The sequence below is a fragment of the Martes martes genome (assembly GCF_963455335.1).
Source record: "Martes martes genome assembly, chromosome: 15".
Taxonomy (NCBI): domain Eukaryota; kingdom Metazoa; phylum Chordata; class Mammalia; order Carnivora; family Mustelidae; genus Martes; species Martes martes.
In genome coordinates this window covers 58,579,335-58,591,655 of record NC_137903.1, presented here as the reverse complement: position 1 = coordinate 58,591,655, position 12,321 = coordinate 58,579,335, and the positions used below count along the sequence as shown (strand labels likewise).

The following is a 12,321-nucleotide window of genomic DNA, read 5'->3' as shown; positions in this document are numbered from 1 at the left end:
GCTCAGGTCGTGATCCCAGGGTCCTGGGATCGAGCCCCACATCGGGCTCTCTGCTCGGTGGGGAGCCTGCTTCCCTTCCTCTCTCTCTGCCTGCCTCTCTGCCTACCTGTGATCTCTGTCAAATAAATAATTAAAATCTTAAAAAAAAAAAAAAAAGAATCAGAAAATCTAGGTCCTGGCCACACATCGCTGCCTCAGGCAGGTGCTGGGATGAGCAGTGAAGGAATAAACAAAGTTCCTGCCTACGTGAAGCTTAAATTCTAGTGGGGGTGGTAGTGGTGATGCATGTTCATGTCAGGAGAAAAGCAAGTGCAAAGGCCCTGAGGTGAAAATCTTTTTAGGTACAGAGCAACAGCAAGAAAGCTGGTGTGGGCAAAGCAGGGCAAGGAAGACGAAGAAGGGTGAAATAAGAGATCAGAGCAGTAATTAGATCGTATAGGTGCTTACAGCCATGTCTACATTGTATTCTAAATGAGACAAAAAGCAATGGTTACTTCTGAGCCAAGGTGTGAATGACAGGATTTCCCTTTGGAAAGGATCACTCTGGCTGTCGCATAGAGAACAGAGAACGGGCTATAGAAAGGAGAGGGTAGGGGCGCCTGGATGGCTCAGTGGGTTAAAGCCTCTGCCTTCAGCTCAGGTCATGATCTCAGGGTCCTGGGATTGAGCCCCCGCATCGGGCTCTCTGCTCAGCAGGGAGCCTGCTTCCTCCTCTCTCTCTGCCTGCCTGTCTGCCTACTTGTGATCTCTGTCTGTCAAATAAATAAATAAAATCTTAAAAAAAAAAAAAAAGAAAGAAAGGAGAGGGTAGAAGGAGAGGGAATGAGAAGCGTAGGTTAGCTTGGAGGTCTGGATGTTGGTGGCAAAGGTGGGAAGAAGTGAGTGGTGCTGCCAGTAGGATTTACTAACGGACTATCAAGGGGAGCGGAGAGAGTCAAGGATCAGGTTTGAGCGTGGGCGTGAATGTGGGCTCCATAAAGTTGCCATTCATTAACAGGAGCAAGACTGGTAAAGGTTTGGTTGCAGGGAGTTGGGAACAAGTCCAGATGCTTTATTTCAGCTCTGTTATATCTGAAACGGCATATTAGACATCCCAGCCAAGACCAAGTATGAGCGCCTGGATCGCACAGCAGCAGGAGGGCTGGAGATAGACACTCAGGACAAAACAGAACAAAGCCCATCAAGAAGAAAGCAGAATAGGCCACCATAGACTTGAGATGAACCAGGCACCACAAATGGATGCTGACTTACTGTTATAGTTTCCGTAAAAGAAAAAAAACAAAAAACAAAAAACAAGAAACAACGAATGTCTCTAAATCAGGTTTATAGGAAAGAACGTAAAGTATGAAAAAGCGTTCAGTCCCTTGAGACTCCTCCACTACTCTAAAGAGCTCTCCTATGAAATCTAGTGCAACCTATCATGATTTGGCATTTCCTCTAAAAGTCTGATGAAACTGCAGTTTCAAATCAGGAAATAAGTTGGTGTACACACATATATTTTAAACACACGAGTTAAATTGCTCTAGGGTCACGTGTTTTGTATTAAGTCGCAACGGCATACTGCCTGCATATATTTATGTACAAAACAGATGGTGGAAATGCAGGACGAAAGACCCTGTGTTTTCTTTTAGAAACTTCACACATTTTTAAATGGGTATGAAATCACAGGAGGGGAATAGAAACTTTAACATGTACTTTTCAAGTGTAATCACGACTTTACCAGCGTTAACCCACCAATGAAACACTGGACCAAACCAATCAAATCTGTTAACTTTGAATCAAACCAAAATGTAAACATTTTTTTCTCCACTGTGGAGCAAATTAAAGGCCTTTCCAGAATAGGTTTATCCTGACGGAATTTTTTAAAAGAAAGAAAAAAGAGCTAACATAAGGAAATGTCTGCTTCCTCCAGGAGACTTTGTCGATCCCTCGGACCTAAGTGATGTGCTCAGCCTGTTAGTAGTATTCATCATCCTGATTCGTTATTTACCCATTTATTTGACATCAAACGCAACTCCTGCGTACAATACTCCGAGGGCAGTGATGGTGGTTCCTTGCGTGAAAGACACTAATATAGGATTTTCTGGGAGATGGATGGTTGTGTGGGTGTGGTCCTCAGGGTCCCCAGGGGGTCACTATCTAGGACAGGGTCAGAGAAGACACCGGAAGTAAGTCACAGGTTCCCTGTCGGCGTGGAAGAGGAGAGACGGGATGTGGTTCCATACTCTGCCAAGCAGTAAGGAGAAGCTCATCTTCCAGCTCTCCAGTCCTTAGGCATCCAATCTGTTGATATCCCTGCCCAGATCTCTTTGTCCATTCTCACTCTCTACTCTGCGTCATCTTTTGTTTCAAATGCTTCTATTAGTCCAATGGATGGACCAACAGGCTTAGGCCTCTGAAGAGATTGAGTGCTTCTTTGATCCTCTGCTTAAAATGCCAGGGGTCTGGCACGTCCCCCACCCCCCGGGTGGCTCAGTGGGTTAAGGATCTGACTCACAATTTCAGTTCAGGTCGTGATCTCAGGGTCATGACATTGAGCCCCATGAAAGGGTCCATGCTGGGTGGGGAGTCTGCTTGGGATTCTTTCTCTCCCTCTCCCTCTGCCCCTCCCTCATACTCCCCACTCCCACCAAAAAAAAAAAAAAAAAAAGCCAGGGTCCGGACACATGGAAATAAATGTGTGCAAAATGAATGAATGGGCAATTGTTCCCATATCCCTTGCCTTCCCTCCTACTTCTCTGGCATCTTTTCCTTTAACTTTCCTCCCTTCTTTTTCCCTTTTCCTGTTTTCACTGGTACCTGTAGGCTACCCTCTCTCATTCTGCCCCAATCCACAATATAGGTAGGATGTTTTAAAGTCCTACTGAGCCAATTCCAGACAAGTTTCCTCATTCATATTATTTTGAGAGGCATTGTGTACCACTGTTCCTGAGCTAAAACAGTTACTTTTTTTTTTTTACCTACTCACACTTTTATTAAAAATACTAGTTTCACTCCTTAGTATATCTGTATACTAAGTGCTCACTTTTCACTTGTGCTCAAGTGAAAATATGCAAGGAATTTCTCTTTATACCAAGAAGTAAAAGAATGGAAATAAAGCCCAAAAATAAAAGTTCAAACACTTTTCAAAGTTTTTTTTTTTTGTAAAAACAGTTTTCTTAGGAAAGTGCATAGGTTAAATAATTAATGAATGAGGACTTCACACAGATGCTTTTAGAAAAGCATATTAATGGGATTATTTCAATTAAAAAAAACAACTTAGAAATTCTTTCTAAAAATTAAAGTGAGTAATAAATAAAATCTTTAAAAAAAAAAAAAAGGGCACCTGGGTGGCTCAGTGGTTTAAGCCTCTACCTTCGGCTCAGGTCATGATCTCAGGGTCCTGGGATCGAGTCCCGCATCGGGCTCTCTGCTCGGCAGGGAGCCTGCTTCCCTCTCACTCTCTCTGCCTGCCTCTCTGCCTACTTGTGATCTCTCTCTGTCAAAATAAAATAAATAAAATCTTTAAAAAAAAATTAAAGTGAGTATTATGGAGTATTACCTTAAAATATTTATCATGACATAAAATTAAAACATACATTTAAATTATTTTATAATTATCAAATATAGTTATGTATATTCTTCACAATATTTCTCTTGAAATCGTCAAAAGCCTTTATAATATAACACTGTAGCTTTTCAAGACAGTAAAACTCTAGTGAGTTGGTACAAGTGATCGCTGAACCTCTGTATTTTGTAAAAAAAAAAAACTACTAAAGTAAAATCTTAAATATTCTATGAAACACGATAAAAACCCCCTTAACATAGTAGGTTTAGAGAGAACATACCTCAACATAATAAAAGACATGTATGAAAAACACACAGCTAACATCATACTCAAGGGTGAAAAACTGAGAGCTTTTCCCATAAGATCAAGAACAAGACAAGGATATCTACTCTCACCATTTTTATTTGACATTGTACTAGAAGTCCTAGCCACAGCAATCAGACAAGAAAAAGAATGAAAAGGCATCAAAATTGGTAAACAGGAAATAGAATTTTCACTATTTACAGATGACATAATACTATTTATAGAAACCCTATAAATTTCACCAAAAAAATACCAGAACTGATAAATGAACTCAGAAAGGTTGCAAGATACAAAATCAATATACAGAAATCCATTATGTTTCTATACATTAATAAAGAAGGAGGAGAAAGAGAAATGTCGAAAAACAATCACATTTATAATTGCACCAAAAAGAATAAAATGCCTAGGAATAAATTTAACCAAAAAGGTGAAAGACCCGCACTCTAAAAACTATACAACACTAACGATGAAAACTGAAGACCACACAAACAGAAAGCAATTTCATGCTTGTCGATTGGAAGAACAAATATTGTTAAAATGTCCGTATTACCCAAAGGGATCTACAGAATTAATGCAATCCGTATCAAAATACCAACAGCATTTTTCAGAGAACTAGAACAAGTAATCCTAAAATTTATATGGAACCACAAAAAAACCCAAATAACCAAAGTAATCATGAAAAAGAAGAATAAAACTGGGGACATTTCAATCCACAATCCCAGATTTCATGACATTCTACAAAGCTGTAGTAATCAAAACAGCACGGCACTGGTGCACAGACAGACACACAGATCAACAGAACAGAATAGGGAGCCCAGAAATAAACCCACAATTATATGGTCAATTAATCTTTATCAAAGAAGACAAGAATATGGTGCTGGGAAAACTGAACAGCTACCTGGGAAAGAATGAAACTGGATCACTTTCTTATACCATACAAAAATATAAATTCAAAATGGATTACAGACCTAAGGTGAGACCCGAAGCCATAAAAATCCTAGAAGAGAGCATAGGCAGTAATTTCTGACATTGGCTATAGCAAGATTTTTCTACATATGTCTCCTTGGGCATGAGAAATAAAAGCAAAAAATAAACAATGGGGACTACATCAAAATTAAAAAGCTTCTGCACAGCAAAGGAAACAATCAGCAAAACAAAAAGGCAGTCTACAGAATGGGAGAAGATATTTGCAAATGACATATCAGATAAAGAGTTAGTGTCCAAAATACACAAAGAACTGATACAACTCAATAACCCAAAACCAAATAATCTAATTTAAAAATGGGCAGAAAACACAAATAGACATTTCTCCAAAGAAAACATGCAGATGGCCAACAGACCCATGAAAAGATGCTCAACATTAGCTCAACATCAGGGAAATGCAAATGAGCGACCACCTCACACCAGTCAGAATGGCTAAAATCAAAAACACAAGAAACAAACAGGTGTTGGTGAGGATAGAGAGAGAAAGGGACCCTCATGCACCGATTGTGGGAATGCAAACTGGTGTGGCCGCTGTGGAAAAGTTTGCTCAAAAAAATATGGAGTTTCCTCAAAAAAAAAATTAAAACTACAATTACTGCATGATCTAGTAATTCTTCTGCTAGGAATTTACCCATAGAATATGAAAACACTAGTTCAAAAACATACATGTACTCCTATGTTTACTGCAGCATTATTTATAATAGCCAAGTTATGGAAGCAACCCAAGTATTCATCAGTTGATGAATGGATAAAGCAGCTTTGGCAGGTATCTACAATGGACTAGAGTTGGGGGAAATCAGACGAGGAGACAAACCATGAGAGACTGTGTACTCTGAGAAACAAACTGAGGGTTTTGGAGGGGCAGGGTGTAGGATGGGTGAGCCTGGTGGTGGGTATTATGGAGGGCACGTACTGCATGGAGCACTGGGTGTGGTGCATAAACAATGAATTTTGGAACACAGAAAAAAATAAATAAAATTAAAACAAATAAATATACTGAGAAAACAATGCACTATAATTATAACACCCCCCCCAAAAAAAAGAAAAAGAAAAAGAATGAAATCTGTCCATTTGCAACAACCTGAATGGATCTAGAGAAATAATGCTACGTGAAACAAGTCGGTCAGAGAATGATAGAAAGCATGCGATTCCACTTATATGTAGAATTTAAGCAACAAAACAAGGGAACAGAAAAAATAGGCCAAAAAACAACTCTTAACTACAGAGAACGCACCTGATGGTCACCAGAGGGGAGGTGGGTGGGGGGATGGGCGAAACAGGCGATGGGGTTAAGGAGTGCGCTTGGGGTTAAGGAGATGAGCACTGAGTAGTGCATAGAGTTGTTGAATCACTATATTGTAGCCCTGTAGCTAATGTAACACTGTATACTAACTATACTAGAGTATCTACATATAGAAAATATAGGCATCACATATAAATATTCTAGAACCAAATTTTTACATCATTGGGTTCAGGTTCTAGGTCCAGAAGCTGACATTTGTGTTCTGCGATTAAAAGCTCCCCTGTAGCAATCATACCGAAACATAAAGTGAAGACTTTGGAGAGTTATTTTATACACTTTTGAACTTCACATTTTTCTCTCAAATTTTCTGAACTGGAAGCTTTTTATTGTAACAGCAGCTAAATTAAGGTATTTGAGACACAAGGGAAAACCACTTTTCAACGGCAAAGCTAAAGAGCCGTAAGAAAACGCACCACCCATTCGGAACAGAGTCCTTCTACGCCGTAAGGGAAGAAGCCATCCACTCCCCAGCACCCGCCCACCCTCACTACTCACTTCAACAAAGAACTCGGTCCGTGTTGGTAGCCATAGCTGGCTTCGAGCCTCCCTTAATGAACGCTTTCAATTTCCAAAGGTACAAACTTTAAAACATTTAAACGAAAGGGAACTCAGTTTCTAAACACAACCATCGGGCAGTTTTCTCAAAGACCATCTCCATCTCCTTTATTTCTCTATTTAAGGCATGAGGAGAAGGTTGGGGCACAGAAATGTGACACACAGAATTTATTAATTAGAGAGGCTAAAGGTAAATTTTCAACAGAGAGCTTACTGCATTTCGTTTCATAGAAGGAAAAAAAATAGGGAGAGTTGGCAGATATGAAAACCCAAAGCAATGGTTTTTGGATAAAGTAACTGTCTCCCCTCCCCCACTACCCCAGAACCATTAATTCTCTAACTTAAGAAGCGTGGTAAGATTTCAGTCCGGGTATGTTATTCTTCTCTGTGCCATATGACATTTTATTAAAGACAACTATTTTTTTCAGAATCTTCTCATACACCTCAAAGTATTTATTTATTTTTTAAAGATTTATTTAATCAAGAGAGGGGAGGGGGAGAGGGAGAAAGAGAGAGAATCCCAAGCAGACTCCCCGCTGGGGACAGAACCCAACTTGGGGCTCGATCTCAGGACCTTGAGATCATGACCTGAGTAGAAACCAAGAGTCAGTGGCTTAACTGACTGTGCCACCTAGATGCCCTTAAACCTCAAGAGATTTAAAATTTTACCCCTGATTGATTCTATCTGCATGTCAAACATTGAGCCATCTCTCATGATTCAACCCTGGCCTTTCCTGATATCCTACTCCCTCCTTCGGTCACTCCTTTATAACCTTTTGCTAGCCGTGAAAATGAAAGGTATACAATCCACCACCCAGCAGAAGAACGGGGGGGAACCAGGCTGGGGAAGGAGGTGAGCTCGGGCATGAAGAGGCAGCAATAATGACAAAAATCACAAATCCCAGAATTCCAGAAGGTTTACAACGGGAAGGGTGTTTACGCATCTTTTCCATTTCAGTCTTTAAAAACTGATGCTTAAAACAGGTAGTGCAATATATTTTCCCTTCCCTGGGAAATAGCTGGAGAGCCTCCCCGTCTCATCGGTGAGCCGGCTGTGAGCTGGGGTGCGCAGCCCCATCATCCTGTTCCTCCACAGACAGCCTTGTGGAGTCTGACCTTCAGAAATTTTCTAATGTTTCTGTCACAGGCTCTTCTGTTTGTAAACCTAAGGGACATCTGACTGAAGACAGCGAGCGAGGATGCTGGAAAACAAGTGAAGGAGGAACATAAAAATGGTAATTCTATAAATGTGACTCAAGATGCTCCATTATAATGACTTTTATCTGGAAGAAATTCTTTCATACCACCTCAAAATGTCTGTAGTATTTAGAAAATGCTAGAAGGAGAACATATAATGAGCATGTAATCTTACTTTTGGCAGCTGGCATGAAAACTATTAAAGTCTCCATTGTGTTATTTGAAATGAGCTTGCACCTAGTCCTCTAAAACCTTCTCTTACTTCATCACTCAGAAATAACATGAAAATTATAAAATTTAATTTAGCTGGTTTTCTAAAGAGTAGATTATAAGAATGGTAAGCATCAAGTTTTAAAAGCATGATGCTAAGGCCCAAACCAAAAATATTTAGATGTATATTGATAGATTAAAAAATTGCTGATTAAATGTTAATAAAAAATATTCATTTAAATGTTGATAAATAATCTAATATAAAGCAAGTTAAACCATGGGTACCACTTGTTAAGTGGGAAAGCTAAACATCTGTCTTTATGTTATATGAATATTATTAAAGATTTTGCAAATATACTTTATGATACAAACCAAGTGAAAAAAAAAATAAAACAATCTAATTTAAGAACCACTTCTTTACTATATTCCATATCACAACACACTTGGACATGTGTTCTAGGCCCTGCATGTTTGAATACTATCTGTTTCCACAAGAGTAATGGTGTTGGTCACGTTTCCAGTCACAAAGAGTGCGCACTGGACACACCAAATACTCAACAATGACTTGCAAAGGCTAAAATCAGTATCAAGGCCAGTGTCGTAAGAGAAGGGATACCAATCCTAAAATCGTGCTTCCTGTTCTGGAGTGTTCCCAAGGTGGAGCTACCAAATGTTAGCAGGTTCACAAAATGAAGGCCTTTCAGATAACAGGTCTGTCTTCAGAAACCCACCCACATTTTCATTTTTCTAAGGGCTTTCCTCATGGCAGAGCCCATTATGTCTTCAACAACTGTCCCTGATAAGAGAAAGCAAAACAGGAATGATAGTCACAAATTTGTCCATTGTTCTTTGTTCTTCCCCTCCGGGTAGTCCCTGGCATTCCACCTCCTTCTATCACTCAGCTGATGAGAAAAGCATTTGCAACAGACGCCTGTCAAGTGTGTATAAAAGTATAAAAGCTCTTAACAGGGTTTCCATCGTGCCATTTTGCTCCCACATCCCGAGGCTCAGAAACACAATGATATTCTTAAATAATTTATTACAGGATATTGTTATAATTTCCATAGCTCTGCCATAAGCGTCCTTTCTGCAAAATACTTCACATAGTCACGCTCCTGCCCAGAAAGTGTTATTATCACGACCAGCTCAACTTTCCCCCCACAGAGAACACTTAAGGATTCTTCTGTTCAGCTCGAGTCTCTACAAATGTTCTCTTACGTGTAATCTAGTTTTGTGATTCTCTTTCCAGGTAAGTGGAGCAAAACTCTACCCCGAGGCAGTACCCCGACGTACTCTGCTCTGTAATGTCTCTCCGCTGGAGCACTAAAATCCGAAATGCTGGGCAGCCCCTGACGGAGGCGGAACTGGGCGTGGCACAGTGTGGCCCAGATCCGCCATGTTCTTCCATCACGTTAATGGAGAAAAACAAACTACAGGAAAAAATGTTCCATGTGGAAGATAAAACCAAACATGAACCAACTGCTTCGTGCAATCCTCAGTGAAAGATTCCAGTGTGAGCCCGGATCACTCTCTGTAGAAACTGAGGTGAATATTCTTTCCAGGAGAAATTCTGTCAGGCAAGGGGCTGTCATGCTGAACCTACTTGCCATTGACACCTCAGGGAGTGACTGTCGCACATTAGAGCATGAGGAGTGCACATGGTGCATCTGCAAGCTGCATGGGTGTGGGTGGTGGTGGGGGGGTGTTCTGGGAACTAGCAGCTGGGGCAATGTCTGGCAGACAGTGGCAGGAGATAAGGGGGCACCTCCATGGGTCTATCCTTCTGGGAAGGTCCATGCACACCCGGTCCCTGAGACGGCAAAGGAAAAGAGAAGAAAAATCTTGGTTTCATTCCCCACCACCCCAAGTTTCTCCTGAGGTAGCTCATAAGTGTCCCTTCCCCGCTTCCTTCCAGCCACTCCTGAAGACAGCCAGGGACACAAAACACACTGGTGGGATTTCTACTTGACCATTTGTCTCTCCTGACACCACAGTGAACACAACCATGGTACTCTTCCCCATCTCTCTCCCGGCCAGATTCCTGAGCCGCCCCCTCGATGAAGCAGCAGCACGCCGCCCCTGCACCGCTTTAGTGGTGACCTCCAGAGAGTCCCATGGGAGGGCCCCTCCCTGGGTCAGTGTTCATCAGATGTGAAGACAGGAAGGAGTTTCGAAAAGCAGATTAAATATATCTTTTGAGATACGTTGTTAAGTTTAACAAACTCTTCTCAGGGGCGCCTGGGTGACTCAGTCAGTTAAGCATCTGCCTTTGGCTCAGGTCATGATATTGGGACCCTGGGATCAAGTCCCACATTGGGCTCCCAGCTCAGTGGGAAGCCTGCTTCTCCCTCTCCCTCCGCTACTCCCCCTGCTTGTGCTCTCTTGCTCATGTTCTCTCTCTCAAATAAAAAAACACCACAAAAAACCTCTTCTTAACTAGTTCCTGGGGCTCCTAAGTAAGAGAGCAAAACAAAAGCAGGGGTTTAAAACAGATGAGTCCTGGCCTAGGTGGGGGAGGCCGTCCCTGAGTCTGGATCTGGTCCTGACCTAATTTTCTCATTTCATCTCTTCTCTTGCCCACCTGCACTATTTTCCCACTTTCCACTCTTGACACCTCTGTGTCCCTACAGGGGCGGCCAGTCCCTCTGCCTGGAGTGTCCCCTCCCTTCATCTCCTCAACTCCCATGATCCTCTGGGGCCCAACTCAACACTTGTGTCCTGCAGGAGCCTCCCGGCTGCCTTGCTGGGAGAGGGGGACTCTCTGGCTCATGCTCCCTAATTGCCCACAAATCTACTCCCACATCTTACCCTGTGGGTAACAATTTTTTGATATTTGAGTTCCAAGAGGGTTGAAATTCTATTTTATGACTCCCCCCCTATGCACCCCAGCTCAGACTGGTCTGACACACTGAGCACACTCAGAAAATGTTTGCTGAGTGAATGTCGATGGACAGAGTACATCCGGTACCAGTGACTTTCTGATGTTAGCCTTTGTGACTTCTACATAGCACTGCTAATAAACCAAGGCAACTGTCATTATGCAACAACAAAAATCTCCTCTTGTCCTTCTCTCTTTCCCTCCTTCCTTTGTTTCCCCCTCTGTATTCCCTCCTACAAGCACTCACTCAGGGACCTGCACAGACCAGGTTCTGGAGCCATAGGAAGGTGTCAGCACTGACCCCGCGCTCTGAGATGCTGAGATCAGCAGGGTACACGGCGGCACTAGACAATGAATGACACACACGCCACGCCGGGGCCCAGCAGAGGGGTCATGAGCTCAGCGGGGACAGGTCGGGGAAAGGAGGCCCTTCAACCTGGACTCACAAGGATCACCCGCTTCTTATGCCTTCTGTGACCTGGTGGAAAGCATCAACTGAATTATGAATTCTGGAAAATGTTTTCCTGAGACTGAAGAAAGTTGGCATAAGCTTCATACCACACAGACTACTGTGACTTCCAAAAGTGGAAGGTGGTGACATCTGATAACAGCAGACGTTACAAAAGTCAACCCTGAGAAGTAAACGGAAGCGAGACATGGGGTTTTGCCATGGCATGTGGAAAGAAATACGTACCCGTGGCATCCCCTGGTTTTTCAAAAAAAAAAAAAACTTATAAACCTCTAAAATGTGTCCTGTTCCTAGTTCACCTCACTGCAAGTGGAAAGGAAGGAAAAAGCAGAACAATATCAAAGACAGTCGTGCCTGAAATGCCATGACGTAATTCTTACCCTGAAGAGCCAGAAAGGATACACAGGGAGGACTGAACGCAGGGGCAGGGGCACCCAATGAGGGGCACCATCAGGGAGGGTGGCAGGGGTGTTGGGACCCAGTGGCCCCTCAGACCTCTCTGCTACCACCTGCTGAGGCCACCTGAACGTCACACCACTGAACCCGCTGTTTCCAACCAGGCAAAGCCGCATAGGCGCACCTGTCCTGCCAGAGGGAGGAGCATGGGCGCCCCCACGGTGCCCCATATCGAAGCCCTGCTGCTTTGCTGTCTCCTGGGGGCTCTAGCCCCCTCGCAAGGGAGCTCTTAGAATAGTGTCTTTACTGGGGCGCCTGGGTGGCTCAGTCAGTTAGGCGTCTGCCTTCGGCTCAGATCATGATCTCAGGGTTCTGGGATTGAGCCCTGCATCAGGCTCCCTGCTCAGCGGGGAGTCTGCTTCTCCCTCTGCCATCCCCCACTTGTGTTCGCTCTTTCTCTCTCTCAAATAAATAAATAA

General features: G+C 42.7%; 1 protein-coding gene across 3 annotated transcripts in view; it reads right to left on the bottom strand.

Annotated features, from left to right (window-relative positions):
• Positions 1-12,321, bottom strand: part of SMYD3 (SET and MYND domain containing 3) — a 710,646-nt gene that overhangs the window by 152,627 nt on the left and 545,698 nt on the right. The gene's annotated exons all lie outside the window — the stretch shown is intronic.